Source organism: Leuciscus leuciscus, assembly GCF_965113295.1.
Source record: "Leuciscus leuciscus genome assembly, chromosome: 1".
Classification (NCBI taxonomy): domain Eukaryota; kingdom Metazoa; phylum Chordata; class Actinopteri; order Cypriniformes; family Leuciscidae; genus Leuciscus; species Leuciscus leuciscus.
The window spans coordinates 9,740,058-9,758,600 of NC_138725.1; the positions used below are offsets into that span (position 1 = coordinate 9,740,058).

Sequence of the window (18,543 nt, forward strand, 5' to 3'; positions counted from 1 at the left end):
TTTTAAATAAATAAATAAATAAATAAAAAATTTCATCAAATCCCTCTGTGTGCGTCTAACAGTCTCCGGCTCTCCGCCGCTGCTGTAGTTGTCGCTGACTCGCTGTCCAGTTGTATGAGGCGCCGGACTGGACAAAAGCGAAGTGAACTGCGCGCGAGAGAGACCGAGGGTGTGAGCGCGCGAGAGAAACAGAGTGCGTCTGCGTGCGAGAAAGACCGAGTGTGTCTGCGCGCGAGAGACCGAGTGTGTGAACGCGCGAGAGAAACCGAGTGTGTCTGCGCGCGAGAGAGACCGAGGGTTTCCGAGCATTAGTATTGGTACATACATAGTAATATAATTACTATAAGAGGCATGGAAGTTCGATTAATGGACAACAATAATCAGTACAAACGTCTTGTTTTGAACTATTGTTTAATAAATATAAATAATTCGAGCACATAAACTTCCATATGGAGGATTAAATAAGATTGAATGTAGTAAGATTCCATAACTAATCACTGACACTGTACCACAACCGCGTCAAATAACAATGATTCTGAATTTTATTCACCAACATCAGGATGTTGTCAGTGCAAGTCATGGTGTCCGAGCATTAGTAGGCTTATTTGGTACATAGTAATATATAATTATTATAAGAGTTATGGACGTTCAATTAATGGACAACAATATAAATAAAAACAACAATTAAATTATTATAAACAATAGTTCAAAACAAGACGTTTGTAGTACTGATTATTGTTGTCCATTAATCGAACTTCCATGCCTCTTAATATTATGTACCAATTAGGCTACTAATGCTGTGGCACTCTCAGTCTCTCTCGCAAGCAGACACACTCCGTCTCTCGCATACTGTCGCTCACGCATGCAGACACACTCGACACAATGCAAATACCTTTGCGAATAAATTGGAATTTAAGTTTTTGTCTGCTGAGTTATCAATATAATGTGATACACATACCAGAATACCCCAGGTGGTACATAAGTTGTATATTCAGCTCTATTTTTATTTTATTTTTATTTGTTTGATAAAAAAAAAAAAAAGTATTGCAATATATCGCAATATGTATTGTATTGTATCGTATCGTGATATATCGTATCGTGACCCATGTATCGTGATGCCCTTGCCAATACCCAGCCCTACTATCGACCACAACATCCTTTTAAATAGACTCAAACACTTTGTTGGCATTAGTGGAATTGCATTAGCATGGTTTAAAGGGGTGGTAAAACGCCTTTTTTCGAAGGCTTGATTGTGTTTGTGGGGTGCACTGTAACATGTGTTCATGCTTCGTTTTTAAAAATTCGCATTATTTTTCACAAATTAAACCATTATTTTACACTGCTCTGTCCCTCCTTGTAAAAACGGTCGGATGATTTCCGCGTTCTATGAAGCCCCCTCTTCAAAATACGCAATGGGCTCAGATTGGTTAGCTGGCTCAGTGTGTTGTGATTCGCTAACCGCCAAGTACGGAAAATCGGAAACCTCAGCCCCCTTATTTTACCGGTAGTTTGTGCTTCAGACAGTAAACAACGGCGTCAATATTGCCATACCAGTTTGAGCCCGAATCAGACCCAGAGAATGTTAGAGGAGAGGATCGAGCAGAACCTGCTCAAGAACGGCTGTTAAAGGACGTTTCAGAAAGGTATGTTTTTTAAGACTGCAGATCGCTATATGACACTGTTACTTTTGTATATTTAGAACGATTGTAGCAGCTAGCTAAATATCTGTCGCCTGAACTATTAATCCAATACGAACACTAAACACTGGCTTTACAACAGTAGCCAAATCAAACACAAAACCATGTTTAGCATGCCTGTAGATAAACAAGCATGTAGATAAACAATACATAAAAGCTATAATCAAAGAATAATTTACACTGATCACATAAACGACAACACAACAACCACGAACATTCCAAGGTCGCTGCACTGGTGATATTAAACAGAAGTTTGTATGTGCTTGTCGGATAAGTATGAATTAATTAACGTTAGCATTTAACAAACTGGTTTGTGGAGCCAAACAGCATTGTCCTTAGTTTACCTCCTAGCTACAACGTGCAATTAACAATACGACCTATTACAGGAAAACCCAACGACGAAAAATAAATCATACTTACAGGTTGTGGCCCGTAAACAGTTTCTGTTTTTAAAGTTGGAACTGCTCCATCTTTCAGGACTAGTGTTGAAGATTTTATTATTTAGAAAATAAGTAATTTAACTGTTTTTTGTACACTATTATTTCCTTTCTGTCTGTGTATGTCTTTGGGTGACTTTGGAACCTGAGAGCTGTGTGGTTACAGCAGAGAATTCTATTTCAGTAATGTCACATGGTACAAACTATTTCTCAAAATACCTATAGAATGTATTACCATATTTGGGAGAAGGAGAAGGTATATACGTTTGCTGGACAATCTTTCTGCAGGGGCTCTTTCTGCGGAGAGTCTCTCGGCTTTGTTTGTTAATAAAGTCTAATATTTCTGGTATCGAAAATCTCTGAAGTCATTTCCCTGAAAAGAAATAATTAAACCACAACAAATGGCGACCCCGGCAGGACGTGGCTCAGGAGCTGAAGAAGCCACGAAGGGCTCGCTGGTGACTTACACAGACAACAGTGGCCGCTGTACTTTGAGGTGAGCAGTTTTGCTTTAGAATAAGGTATGTGTTAGTCACCAGTGGCCCGGATGTGGTAAGAAAAAGCTTCTCCAAATTTAAAGAACTTAAAAACTGAGATGTTTGATACCAGAAATAATTGCATGCATTGTCTTTGTAAATGTCAAGTAGTTGGTAATAGCTTGGGGGAGCTCCCGATAGTGTTTGCCAGTACTTGTTTAATCCTGAGTGGATTCTATAACTACTGGGGATGCTGATTTAGCGCTAAGAGTTTTGACGTACGTACGTAAAGTCCTGTGTATGTTCATCAAGAGGGCCTTGAAGGATGATGAGCAAAAAGCATGCACACAGAGGGTTTGAATTTATTGATAAGAATATCAATTATTGACTGTGGGTTCTTGTAAGTGGGCCTTGATGGATACAAGAATAGCATGAACACAGTAGAAGTTAGGTCTTATTTCACTCTGTTGTGTTGAGGAAGTGAATCACAGAGGTTTATGGAATAGGATAGTTATGTCTTACTTGTCAAGTGGGCCTTGATGGATGACAAGCGTACTGATATAAGGATATCAGTTATTGATGTTTTATACCTGTAAGTGGGCATTGATTGATACAGGTGTAGTTTAGCTTATATAGATGGTTGATCTGCAGACATTTGTAATGTATTGTTCAGATCTGACAGAGTAGAAAAAAAAAAGTGTGTGAGATCATGTTGGTGTGCCTGTAGGATCCTGTGTGACTGTGGTTGAAAATAAGTGACCTCTGACCCTGGTTGCTTGAAGAGACAGAGAACGTGTGAATGACCAGTGAATGAAGGGGACTGAAATGGTGTGTATTAGAAAAAAAAAAAAAGAAAAGTAAGGGAAAACAATTGTTCCAAGATATTAACTATAAAGAATATTATATAAAACAAGTTAACATAATAAGATTTATATTTAATCAATAAATGTAATGATAAATATTAATAGATGAATATAAATAAGATTGCACGTGCTTAATATATTATATATTATATCTGAAGACGTCTAAAATGTGTATCTCATTATCCCTGAAGACAGAGTGGAAAAAGTATTCCATTGCAGATTAATAAGTTTGTGTTAAGAGAAAAATAACTGGTGCAGTGCTGAAGGTTAACAAGATTGAGTGACTAAGTTTCAAAAGTCATGAATACTTCAGAAGTTGATGAGAGTAAATAATAAGAGGAATTCCTTGATGTTTGTTGAGAAACATACTAGATTATTGTGAACACAGCATGCAAATATAGAAGAAAGATTGAAGTCTAATTTTATGATAGGGAAAATTATTCAATTGTATTATTCTCAGATCATCAGAGTTATTGCTGATATAGAAAAACAGTACTAGCTTGCTTTTTCCTGCAATGAAGAACTGCTTTACTAATAGAATGGGGGAACTGCTATGGTCAACCAGTGAGATTTTTTATATAAAAGGAATAGCGAAGATACAGGTTAAAAAGTGGAATGTGATAAAGAACTAATAGCTTATATGTGAAAGTTCAATTTGATTCATGCAGATCTCTGAGTGTTCAAATTGCAGATGGCTTCAGTGTCCTGTGGAAGCAACAAAAGGGCAAAGGGCAAAGACACAAATGCAGAGAGAAGAAGAGAGAGTGGGTGAGGGGTTCTCAGCTCCCCTCCTGAAGTTGACCAATCAAAAAGACTCAGAAAGAGAAATACTGAGATGCAAAACTGGCAGGATCGATAAAAAGCCCAAACTAAGAAGAGGCAGAGAAACAACAGAGCCTATTCTCCACTCTGCAATAGCCTGAGTGACAGCTAGACTGGCAAAACATGCAGAGCGACAGCCAAGCTAAAAACAGAAGAACAGACCCTTACGACACGACAGGTGTGACAAACCCTATGAACACTCTAGAGACTGCTTCAAATTTGGTTAATTATTATATTAACGTTATTCATTCTGATTATTCACTGGTCTCATAGCAATTCTTTATATTCTCTGCTAAACTAACCCTCTCTGCTTTTTCAATAGGTACAAGTCCAGCTCTATAAGAAAAGAAAATACAGAGAAGTGGGTGCTCAACTCACCAAATAGTTAAAACTGAGGCTGGATTTGGTATAGTGAGGGCTATTATATTAGACATATAGGGCAAAGAAAAAGATAGACACAAAATGTCAAAGAATGATTATTATTTTTGTTTGCAAAACCATGATACTAGTCACTCCATCTTGTTTTAATAATTTTCTAGAGATAGATTGGAGAAGGAAAAATAACTCCAAAAGTCCAAAAAATTATGAAATAAAAAATGATGTCGAAACTGGGATAATGAGATGGAAATGTTGTTGGCCATGGATCCAAGATTAGGTAGAGATCTCCAATTTTCTTCTTAAAGCAGCTCATGAGCAAAAAATAAAAAGAATATGAAAAAGTAGACCAAACAAATGACAAAATGCATTTGAGAAATTACAATTGGCTGTCTTACTCTCAACTGCACCATACTAAGGCCTATTATTCTGAACTATTTAATCTATTAGAGTTTGAAAAAAGAAAAAGAAAAAAGGGTTTATAACAACGGTGTTAAACTAAACGTTAAGATCACTGACACTTCTGAATAGTGTTTGCGTAGCTGTGTGTGACGGTGTCCGTCAGACCTTTGGAATTCCACAGCTAAATTTACAAGTTCCGCATTTAGAGCACAACCTGAGGAAGAAGAATGTGTGATCCAAAATCCATTATTTTGCCTACAGCTGTATCTAAATTTGATATGTGGGCCCACAGGGCATATTCTGCCCAATAATGACCATGGATGGATTTGGTTAATTTCCTGGTCGAAACTGTAGTGACAATAGAAAAGAAAAGAGAAAACAGTACCACAATTGTGCAGCGCCTAACACATCTGACTTTCCTTTCAGAATATGAAGGAGCATAACACATCTGATTTTCTTTTCAGCATATCATGAAGGAGCTTACGTTTTGTCAAAAGTATGAAATATTGTTGTGTAACTTTTGTCTTTTAGTAAAGTGGGTTGAGTGTTGTCTAAGATGCCTGATAAATAGTGTGCTAACAGTGGGACTCAAAACAATGAGATAACTGAGCTGAATTGACTAATTGTAAAAAGTAATATAGGGGTTAAGACCCCCAAAAGGGGACAGAACACCACTCAGCCCACATGATCATTTTACAGGTGACAGAAAGAAGGACAATGGGCCAGATGAGCAGATGATTTAATATGTTGTTGTCACTAACTGAACTAACAGAAATAATGAAGGTTTCATTCACAGATGAGAACAGTTCAGTTCCAGGAAGGTTACTAAGACGATTCAGACAAAAAGAACCAGTGACTGCTTTGTCATCTCAGAAGAGCATTGATCAGCAAACTGACATTTGAGTCCATACCTCTCAACTTAAAATACACCAACAAGCCTCTACTCTCCACAACAGGAAGTGAGGGATCAAGGGCTTGTGCTAGTAACAGCCTCCCTCGCCGTCGAAGGAAAGCCCATTGCAACGGCTCGTAAAGAGTCACCCTGGTGAAACTGAATGATCAACATGAATGCAAAAAGAAGACAAACGACAAGAAGAACTTTAAATGAAAATTTGCAAAATTCTAAAGCTCACAAAAAGTTGTGCAAAGAAGAGAGAATCAACAGAGATGAGTACAAGTTCAAAGTCAACATCAACCAAACTTTATTTTAAGGTAATGTTAAAGCCTTTGAATATACTAGTAGCAACTTAATAATAACCCCACCAGAAGGAAAAATATTGAATTAAAGAATATATCAAAAACAACGTAGAAAAGAAATTATAAATGATTTAAAAAGAAACAAAATAATGAATAAGCGACTAATTCAAGTAATTGTCATAGCATAGTGAGAATTAAGACAAGTCATGAAGGAAAATACAACTAGAACTAAATGACATTTAAAAAAAAAAAAAAAAAAAAAAAAGATCATAAATGGTGGGCCTACTCGAATATAATTTGTCAATACAGGAGTATAAGTAATTAATTTAAGGCTACAGTTGAAAATTAAAGAAAAGATTAACACTGGCTATTAACAAATATTTGATTTCAATTTAAGTTATAAGATTATGATTTGATTCAATATGCTATTGACTAATTTAATGTATTTTAAATGGTGCTAATAGAATGACCACCTCAGTTGTAAATTGTTCGAATTCAATAACAAACAGGCATTATGAACAATTTATATGGTACCAGAGGGGGGTAAGAATGACAGGTTATTGCACAAAAACATACTTTTGAATATTCTCAATCCAGATGCGCATGGTTTTCACCTGTGCGCAAGGAGGGAGTAAGGAGGGATTAAGAATAAGGAAAGAATTAAAAGGCTAAATTAAGAATTAAAGGAAAATTAAATAAAAGGCATTTCTGGCAATTTCTGACTGTACACATATGAAATTTGTGCCAAAAATAAAGGTAAAAAAGGAACAGTGACACAAATAGGCCATATATCAGTACCAGAAGGGCTAATAAAACACCTGGTAATGGATTATATGAGCAAGATAGAGAAAGGTAAAGGCAATGAGATCAACAGAGGAGGGTCAGGAGAAGTAATTAAATATTCCCAAAGAAGTATTTCTTAGATTTTAAATTCTATCAGAAATAAGTTTAGATAATGAGACAGCAGTCATTCCAGAGAAATTGAAGATTAAAATTATTTGTGTGCAGAAACTCAAATTAAAGAAAGGAAGTTTTAAGTTATAATGCTTTATGTTTGAAATGATTAGATATCATTTATCATGATTAGATATCATGATTAGATATACAGAAAAAGAAATGTACGTACAATGAATATGTAAGATAGTATAAAAAGTTATTTTTGAGAGTTATTTTTTCTAATTATCTAATGAGTTTATTGAATGACTTTTATGAAGTAAATGTAACATTGCTCTTAAAGCTTTCTTAGTTTGAGTGATTACATGTGACATAATTAAGTTTATTCATGATAGTTCATTTAGAAATTAGTAGAAAGGAAGAAAAGGTATTCAGTTAAGGTATGCTTGAACTGAGGAGCTATAATGAGAAGAAGCTGCAACACGTGAGATTAAACATTTTAAAAATTGTATTTATTGTTTAAATTTGGTAATAAAGTAGACAGAATTTGAAATGTAAAACGTTATAACGAAGCATATTGCGATTTAATGGATAGAAGGTGCACTACAATGTTATGTTTGTTTAATCAACTAAAAATGACTGACTAAAAGATTGATTCTTCAAATGTAAGAATTGATATTCCTTCATAAATAAGAAGCGAATAAAAATGAGAGGAAGTCATTTTTCCCCAGCCCTATTTTAAATCAAAATTCATATGGATTATGCAAAATGAAAAAGCAAACTAAACCAATTATTCTACTATAATCAGCAGAGATTTATTATAATGATTTGTCTTTATTATAATGAAAACAATTACATGAAAAAAGTAGAATGACTTATGTTTGGAGAAAAATGAGCAAATACGATTGAGTCAAAAAGTTAAGGAAAACTTGATTTAAAGAATTAGGAATGTTTTCTGAAGTTGCAATATTGAAAGGGGGTTATTATTCTATTGTGTACTTCCCATATCAAGAAGATAATGAAAACAAATTTTAGAGGGCAAATAAATCATATATTATTAAGATTGGGTTTATAAACCAAATTGAGATTTACAATCAATGGACGTTGATGGAAGTACCTCGATTGAGAATGAAGAAGAAAATGAATAAGCCAGATCCTGGGTGTATGTGTCGAAGAGGATATCTACAATGCAAGAACTTTTAATTGCATAAGGGATTTTTATGTTTGACATATTATAACTGTGACAATAACAGACAATGCTGAACCAATTTCATCAACACACTTGTAACAATGTTTGATGTTTGATTAGGGAGGATTCGAGTCTTTTACTTTCTCCATTGAAAGAAAAATAAAGAAAAACAACTGAAAGAAAAAAAATGTATGGAGAAAGATGTTTGGCTCGATTGCTCCTCCAGGAGTGTGGTGGCATAATTTCAGTCATTGAAAATAAGAATGAGTGATTTAATTTAGTCACTAAGGTAGTATAACGGAGGGGACTGGATTTTGAAACTACACTCTGGAAAAGGATAGTGAATGTGGGGCTTAAATAAGCCCCAGAGGAGGGAATGTTGAAGATTTTGTTGTTTAGAAAATAAGTAATTTAACTATTTTTTGTACAATATTATTTCCTTTCTGTCTGTGTATGACTTTGGGTGACTTTGGAACCTGAGAGCTGTGTGGTTACAGCAGAGAATTCTATTTCAGTAATGTCACATGGTACAAACTATTTCTCAAAATACCTATAGAATGTATTACCATATTTGGGAGAAGGATGTAGGTATATACGTTTGCTGGACAATCTTTCTGCAGGGGCTCTTTCTGCGGAGAGTCTCTCGGCTTTGTTTGTTAATAAAGTCTAATATTTCTGGTATCGAAAATCTCTGAAGTCATTTCCCTGAAAAGAAATAATTAACCACAACAGATTCAGCACAACTCCATCTTTCCAACAAGTCAACAAATGTGTTTCTATGATAATTCCTGGCAAAGCAACCACAAAGTAAATGAAAACATTCTGCATAAATATTCAATTTGTGCTTGTCCCCTTATTTTAGGTATGTGTTTATATGTCTCTATTTATTCCATACATCAAGATATTCACATCCAGTCTTTTCTAATAGTTACAGCAACTTCCTGACTACAAACATACCAAGTTTGAAAGCTCTCAGAGCTTGTGTGATTGATCTGCACTATAATATGCCTTAACTCTCATACGGACAGGCAATATTTTAGTCCTTTTTTGGTTTTGGGGTGTATAACAATATCTGTTAATTAAACAATCTTAGCAGTAAAATATTTTGAGCCAAGAGTCCATTTCATATATGGGAGACCTTAGAGATGAGGAAAAACATTGTTGGGTTTAGTTCTACCTCCGGTAGGGGTATCTTAAAAACGAAAGCACTTTTTGACCATTTGTCACTAGCCTATCTCTGTAGTGGTTGATGAAGATGACTGTCATTAGTGATTGTTTTTGATGTTTTATCCATGTCATAGTGTTGAGAAATACCATTATTGTCTTTTCAATGGATCAGTTTAATAGGCTGTTGTCATTAATCCTGACTCAAATAATGTCTTTCTAACAGCAAACAATCAGAATAAAGTGAGATGATCTGCTGATGATCCTGAATGGCTTGTTGAATGATTGTTGATAGTCTGAGGCTCATCAATATTAACAGATTTATTTCATGACAATAGTTCCTGTTTTCACCTCATTTATTATGCTGATGTCTTCAGATCTCCTGTAAATTTACACTTAAAGAGGACAGAGAGAACAGGAGTGATCCAGGACCCTGCAGAATGAAACACACTGAAGATCCTGAAGAACAAAGAGGTTGGTGTTTATTCTTCATTCATTCATGCTGCTGAAGAACATTCATGTTAGAAACATTCAAGCACTTCATCACATTTAGATAAACAGTTCAACTATGAAATGGTGCAGAATGTTCTGTGCAGGGCTCCAGACTAACCTTTTTTACTAGGAGCGCTGGAGCCCCTGACTGAAACTTTTAGGAGCACAAGCAGAAAACTTAGGGGCACACCTTAAATCAGCTTGCAATGCAATTATTAGAATTTCCCCCCAAATAACTGTAATACTGACAAATTATTTAATAATAAATAGACTTAACATACAGATAGTGCAGTTTTATTTTAAGTTCACAGGCTCCAGACTAGCATCTGAGGGCAGCGGCACCGTTCTGCAGAGAGTTCTGCGTATCTGGTGGAACTGAGGTTGACAATAAAGCACTAAGCTAAATTTAGGGTGTAGATGATTAACTTGAATTATTATCATTCATAATGTCTTAATATTCATTAAAAAGCTAAATGAGTGAAATAATTTATATTAGGGAGTGAAAATAGCCAAAATACGCTATTTCCTACTGTTTGCAATGGTAATTTGTTTATTTAATTATTTTTAAATAAGTGTTTAAATAAGAGTTTTCCTACATCTTAATTTTTTTAGTTTTAATCTTTGAAGGATAAACAAAAAATGTGTTGGTCATCAAATTAAAAATAACATTTATATATGATATTATAGATTTGAATTGCTGGAAAAAGATGTGTAGTACTTGTAAGCGTTTGACTATTTCTGTCACAATGCCATAGTTATGGCAAGCCTTCTATAAGTGTTTCTCCTGGTTTCCACGTCAGCGCTGTTTGATCTGATATCTATGGTTTATAACAGAGAACTCTGTGTCGAATCGAAATGTTTCTCACTGGATCTCGCAGCGATGATGTTATTAATTCTGAGGCGAATTCAATGGATTTCTTCACTGGATCTATAGAGTCTGGATCTCCTAGCAACAGTGTCGCGTGATCGAGATTGGCCCGCGACTGGCAAGTTCTGGGCACTGCGCTGTTTATGATTTGTCAGAACTAATAAACGGTCCGTGAAGCATAAATGAGTAATGCGAATACAACTTTATCAGTAACTTGGTGTTTACTGATTATGTAAAATAAAACAGTTAAAATAGTATTTAGCTTGATCTGATGTTGACAATCAATATAAAATTCTCAAACCTCCCTTTACTGACCATTTGTAAAAAAAAATAAAAAAAATAAAAAAAACCAGCAGGGCTCCAGACTGTGACCAATTGGTCGCATTTTGCGTCCATTTTTCCTGCAGGTGCGACCAAATATTTATTTATCAGAGGATGCAGTCATTCGAACAGCGGCCCCCCGAGTGGTAGCGGGAAGGAAGTGGATTCCATCAGTAGCTGTTCAGAGTGCAAAGTTGGCGCTTCGTTTCAGAGATGTGGTTGGACAAGTACAGCATGGAAGGGCAGGGTTTGAACTTATCCCCAAAACTCCTTTGTGGCATAAAGCAACATCAGTGCAGAAGAGACAGCTAGTGGTTGAAGAGGTTAGGAGACAGGAGGAGGGAGAGCAACAGGCCAAAGCCATCTCAATGGCCAAGCAAGGGAGATGGACCAACTGGGAGGGCCTGGAGAAGAAAAAGCTCAGCTGGCGTGACCTCTGGCAGATGGAGGGAGCACGGCTGAGTTTTGTCATCAGGGCCACATACAACCTGTTACCCTCCCCCCAAAATCTGAAAGAATGGTATGGAGAAGATCCCGCCTGTTCCCTGTGTCAAGTACCTGCATCCCTAAGGCACATTCTTTCAGGGTGTACTACAAGTCTCACCCAAGGGCGCTATACTTGGCGGCATAACCAAGTACTCAGAGAACTGGCATCAATACTGGAACAGAGACGAACCACAACAAACAGTCTCCCACAAACATCGGCTGGAGAGGTCAACTTCACAAATTTCGTACCAGCTGGCCAAAATCAAGCGCATAGTACAACACCCAAGGATGCAAGCATCCTGCAGTCAGCGCTTGATTGGAAATTGGAAGTGGACCTTGATAAGAAGCTTGTGTTTCCCCCAGAAATAGTGGCTACAACACTCCGGCCAGACATGGTCCTGTGGTCTCCAACAGGAAAGTTAGCATATGTTGTGGAATTAACAGTACCATGGGAAGATGGGGTTGAAGAGGCTTATGAGAGGAAAAAGAACAAATATTCCGACCTGGTAGCTGAAGCATCCCAGAATGGCTGGAAGACTAGCATTTTCCCAGTAGAGGTGGGATGCAGGGGATTTGTTTCCACATCTACCACCAGTTTTCTGAGGAAAATAGGGGTGAAGGGACGCTCTCTCCAACAGGCCATCAAGTCCATGTCAAGTGCTGCAGAAAAAAGCAGTAACTGGCTCTGGATCAAGCGTAAGGACCACAACTGGGCAGCAAGGTAGAGACAGATGGTATGCAGTCAGGCTTAGGCCAGACTCAGGGAGCAGGATTCCATCAGAGATATGGAGGGTATGGCATGGAGGGGGTGTACCTGGGGCGCTGGGTACACTGTTGAGCCTTTTGAAGACGTTGTGGGCTTCAATCAACGAAACGTCGATGAAGCAGAGTGCCCACCTGATGACCCCAATGACATACCTTACCCTCCTTGTTCACCACTCCACACCGACTGCTACTGTCAAGAGTTTCCTACTGAGGGGGATTGAAACATCTAGTTCTATTAGCGTTACTGATTAGGTCGCGCTGGTGCGACCACAGTGTTGCCGAACAGCGAATGCAAACAAAATGAAAGCGGAACGAAAATGTCAAATATCACAAGTTATTCGTAGTTATAGAGATTCTTCTTACATAACTTTGGTAACAGGGTTGATGAATACAGTCAATGCTACAGTTTGTGTAAAAACTGAGACAATGGATTGAGATTATTTTCTTGTCCTCCCATCATGCAGTAGAAAGAGCCCAGATGGTGTCACTTCCTGTGTGTCACAGTTTTAAGAAATGCTGTTTTTTTAAAAGGAGGAAAATGTCATGTCCGGAGTAACAGGGTTGAGTGAAACATGTAGGACACAGGTAATGCTAATAAAAATAGTTAATTTAAAGCCAGTTAAAGTTATGGCCACTCTACACTTTGAGCTTGTGAATGCTGCAACGGCTGTGAAATGACGTCACTCTCTGTGCCAGCTTTTTTACAAACACAAGTTCAACATATATCAAATAATAATAATTGCAATTTAAAAAATAAACAATCCACTCCACTTGAATGCTAAACGCTTGTGTTATTTCTCACAGGGTAATTCACTTGAGCTTGTGTTTCTGGTGTCCCACTTTCACATGCGCATGAATGGAAGTCAGTGCAAGGAAAAGTCTAGTGTGAACGGCCATTAATAATTAAAACGTTTTTAGTAAAATAAATATCAATCTCAAAGTTGGTGTCAAAGTATGGCAGTATTGTATATTTTAATGTTAATACCATGTTAGATAATTGTGTCATTGATCAAATATATTTAATAGTTTTTGCTAAAGAAACATGGGATTCGTGCCTACAATGTTTTAAAAATAATAATTGGAAGATAAATTTTCCTCATTAATGGAAAGTTTCAAGGACATATAATCAATTTATAAAAAGGCATCAAATTATCATATTTTATAGCAGTTGTCTACTTTCTACTATTACATCAGGGCTCACTTTCATGTCCTTTCACTTTATATTTCTTTATATTATTTTTATGTACTGAAAATTTTATTGAATATTTGTTTCTTTCATGTCAGACCTGATGGAAGAGAGCGAGGAGAGTGAAGAACTAAGTGAAGTGGAGGAGGAGAGTGAAGAACTGAGTGAAGTGGAGGAGGAACATCATGTCAAACCTGGAGAAAAACCTTGTTCAAAGACTAAACAGACATTTTTAAAGAAAAGAGTCAAGAAATCTTTCTCCTGCATTCAGTGTGGAAACAGTTTCACAAGCAAACAGGGTCTAGAATGTCACATGAGGATCCACACCGGAGAGAGGCCGTTCTCATGTGATCAATGTGGGAAAAGTTTCAGGCAATCAGCAAACCTTAGACAGCACATGATGATCCACACTGGAGAGAAGCCGTTCACATGTGATCAATGTGGGAATAATTTCAAAGACAAAAGTAGTCTTAATATTCACATGAGGATCCACACCGGAGAGAAGCCGTTCTCATGTGATCAATGTGGGATGCATTTCTCAATGAAACAACATCTTAAAAGTCACATCAGAGTTCACACCGGAGAGAAGACGTTCTCATGTGATCACTGCGGCAAAACTTGTCGTCATGCATCAGCCCTGAAGACACACGTGAGAGTTCATACGAAGGAGAAGCCGTATTCATGTTCTGTGTGTGGAAAGAGTTTTTCACGGTGGGACACTTTACATAAACATGAGAAAACTCACACTGGTGTAAGAGAGTACATGTGCTTTGAGTGTGAGAAGACTTTTACTGCAGCGTGTGTAACGGATGTGGAAGGACACACTCACAAATGGGGTTCAGCTCGAATTTATCTTTTTTTGGAAACAACAAGAAAGACAATTTACATTGGCTGATGACAGACTGCAGACATTCATATGGACCGCAGCGTTGACACTTGAATCTGCTGCCACCACTAACTTGTATTATTCACATTAAACACATAGTAATGATATACAATGTGAAAAACTTAACATAATACTTATAAGTACACCAATGTAAATGTACAAAATAGTTAATTGCAGACAACATCAGTAATCCTTCATTAATTGTCAAATAACATTTGTTAACAATTATAACAGAATAAACACGAAAGCAACATACCTTTTTTTGGAAACAACAAGAAAGACAATTTACATTGGCTGATGACAGACTGCAGACATTCATATGGACTAGAAAGATAGAAATGACACATTCACTCAACTCATAATACAAATAATCGTCAAATAGTTAAGACAGACGCAATCGTCACGAGAAATGAATCTGTGCTCGCACGTGTGACGCACATGGAAATTCAATACATCTTATAATACTCTCAACAACCGTGTTAAAGTGCTAAATGCATTATCTATATGTTCACATATATGTATGAAATATATTGCGTCAAAAAGATTCACTTGAAACGTATCATTTTCACAATTAATTTGTTAATGCGTCAGCGCATGAAAAACCATACATACCCGCAGCGTTGACACTTGAATCTGCTGCGGTACGGCAAGAGAAGAGCGACAAAATCCAATATCTGCAGTACCATTAATAGCCACAGGAGGGGAGCCTTCTAACACCAATAAATACAACCAAATGCCTTATTTTATGAAATTCACACAATACTCTTTAAATCAAATGTTCTTTTTAACCCTGTTACATCCACCCCCACTGAATTACATAAAATATATGCATGACCAGGGGAATATCAACAACGGAACACTTTTCCTTCAGTTCACAATAATAAACTTCACAATACGAAAGAAACTCCTATAGGAGGACAGTCAAAAACCAATTATCCCTTAAGGACGAAGTGATGAGAGAGTAGCGCTAAGCTCTCTCACCAGCTACTGACAGCAGAACATCTACATACATTCCGCAATATCCTTCAATACTCTATTCACCATTACAATACCAAAAAAAAAAAAAAAAAAATTTAGAGATACACCAGGTGTACTCAAAGATGTGAAGGCAACCCATTTCTTTAGGTATGTGCTTAATCTGAACTACTGCTTTTAGACTATAAAACAGCCGTAACACTATTTTAGACAATATGCCAACAGGCACGAAAACAAAAGTCTTGTTCTAAGCAGAGAAAGCCCTAAACAATGACTTGCAAACAGCTTGAACATTGTGTTTTGTATCCTGAACCACAGCCTGTGTAGACATCACATGTATTAATCTTTCAACAGGTCTAACGACTCGACCAAAACGTGTCCTAACCTGTGTGACTGAGCTAGAACTTTGCGGTACATTCTCAGGGTCAGCTACATGTGTGTTGGTAGGAGTTTGAGAGGGTGGCTGGGCAGACAGGACTGTCTCAGAATCGGATTCATGTGAATCTGAACCGCCTCTTGTGTCTCCATCAGAAACAGATGTTCTTACATCTCTTGACATGTCAGATACATGGCTTTTTGGTGCCGAAAGGAAGGCCTCAGCTACAGGATCTACTAGAACTCCACTTGAGGTTTGATCAGACTCATGATGTGATCCCTCAGGTAGCTCCGAAACCCAACTTATCGTTCTGTTTCTGGTATCAGATTCCTGAACTGACATAGAATCATCCTCACAATTAACGTCAGCATCATCACATGAGGCTATCACCTTGCCTCTCGTCATCACAGAGTCATCCATTGTAACACTGCTGTAGCTATCCTCTGTGTGCTCAGATACTATCGCATCTCCTCCTAAAGACTCATCCTCCACTGCACACAATGACAGGACTGAAGACGACCTCTGGGAAGAAAGTTGATCAGACTGAGGGTGCTCAACGTTCACTGGTAAGAAATTCACCAACATCAACAGGTTGCGATGAACCACTTTTTCCTGACCTGTGGCTGGATTACGGATCCTGTAAGTATGAGTGTCTGGTTTACGATCCACAACAGTGTAAACTGTTGACTCCCACCTGTCAGCGACTTTCTTCTTACCCCTTTCGGTTTTATTCGCTAAGAGCACCTGGTCACCTGTTTCGATAAGTAGTCCTTTTACCCTTCGGTTGTACAACTCTGCATGTCTTTTCTGTTCCTTCATTGCATGTTCTTGTGCGATCTGTAACGCTTCTTTCAGATCTTTGACCAGAGTGGATACGAACTTGTCACAGCAGGTCACATCTGGATCATTCAAGACAGATCGAAACAGAATGTCAATGGGCAGACGGGGTACACGCCCGAACATCAAATAAAAAGGAGCATAACCTGTCGTCTCATGGATTGTGCAATTATACAGAAATGTCAGTGTCTGCAACCGTCTCGGCCAATCTCTCTTCACATCTGGTGACAAAGCCCGAATCATATTTCCAAGGGTTCTATTAAAGCGCTCCACACTTCCATTACCCATTGGGTGATACGGTGTTGTGCGCGACTTGTTCACTCCAGAGACCTTTAGAAGCTCTCGGATCAATTTACTTTCAAAACTCGGACCTTGGTCGCTATGGATGCGTTCTGGCAGGCCGTAGATGCAAAAATACCTGTCCCATATTATCCTGGCAACCTGTTTGGCAGATTGATCTCTACACACAAAGGCTTGTGCTAGCCTCGTAAAGTGATCGGTTATCACCAAAACGTCAACAGACTTGTTAGTAGAGTCCTCAGCTGACCAGAAGTCTATGCAGACAAGCTCTAACGGTCTACTTGTTGAAATGTTCTCCAGGGGTGCTCTACCAGAAGGATCAATCGTTTTGCTCACAGTGCAGCGATGACACAGGCGCACATAGTCCCTCGCATTTCGCTCCATATTCAGCCAAAAGAAGCGCTGCCTTGCAAGGCTAATACTCCGCGACTGACCTTGGTGACCACAGTCGTCATGGATTCCTTTCAAGATCACACTCACTAAAGACTCTGGGACCACAAACTGAAAGCGTTTTTTCCTTGATAGTTGGTCACAGGACACTCTGTACAAGATACCACTTCTGACAACAAATTTCTCCCAGTGCCTCAGGTATCGAAGAACACTCATTGATTCCTTTGACCTCTCTCTTCTTGAAGGCCTACGCTGACGCTCAACATAATACAAGACTCTTGACAAAATTTTATCTGTGAGCTGTTTTTCACGCAGTTCCTGTTCTGAATATGTTGGCAACGTGTCCTGCCCTTCTGACATCAACTGAGGTAAGTGATCAATGACAGACATTGCTCGTGCTCTGGCTCCGATGTTCCACTCAACATGTGAGTTCAATATAGCAGAGACGTCTGCATTCGAGACAGTTAGAAGGTCTTTGGTCTGCTTTTTGTCTGGTCTGCATGACTGGCCTAGATTAATGACACTCAGCCTCCTATCTGAATCACAGGAACGTCTGAACGCACCCTGCACAGAATCTGTAGACATCCCTCTGGAACCAGCCAGTAGTGCTCCATATGGCTCTTTCTCAGTCTCTGCGTAACATCAGTTTTGACAAATGGAACCCTGCTCAGGGCATCAGCGACTATGTTCTGGGGACCAGGCACATACTTTATGTCGAAGTTGTAGCTAGCCAACTTAGCCACCCAGCGTTGTTCGCAGCAATCAAGTTTGGGTTTTGTAAGTATATGAGCCAAAGGATTATTGTCAGTCAAGACAGTGAATTCATGTCCTTTGAGCCAATGACTGAATTTATCACATATTGACCATTTTAAGGCCAAAAACTCCAAACGATGTGCTGGATAATTTTGCTGCGACCGAGAAAGGGACTTGCTGGCGAAGGCTACAGGCCTGGCTTTTGTCTCCCCCTTTGTGACCTGAGAGAGCACAGCTCCAATACCGTCTAAGGAGGCATCCGTTGCCAGTATGAAAGGGCGATCAAAATCTGGATGGGCAAGGACAACGCTCTCAACCAATGATGTTTTCAGCCGCTCGACTGCCTGGTCCTGTGCTTGTGTCCAGTCACTAGATTTCAGCTTCCTATTCTG

At 38.2% G+C, this 18,543-nt stretch overlaps 1 protein-coding gene across 2 annotated transcripts in view; it reads left to right on the forward strand.

Moving 5' to 3' along the window:
- LOC309492610 (uncharacterized protein) overlaps nucleotides 1–18,543 on the forward strand; it is a 61,796-nt gene that overhangs the window by 19,119 nt on the left and 24,134 nt on the right. The gene's annotated exons all lie outside the window — the stretch shown is intronic.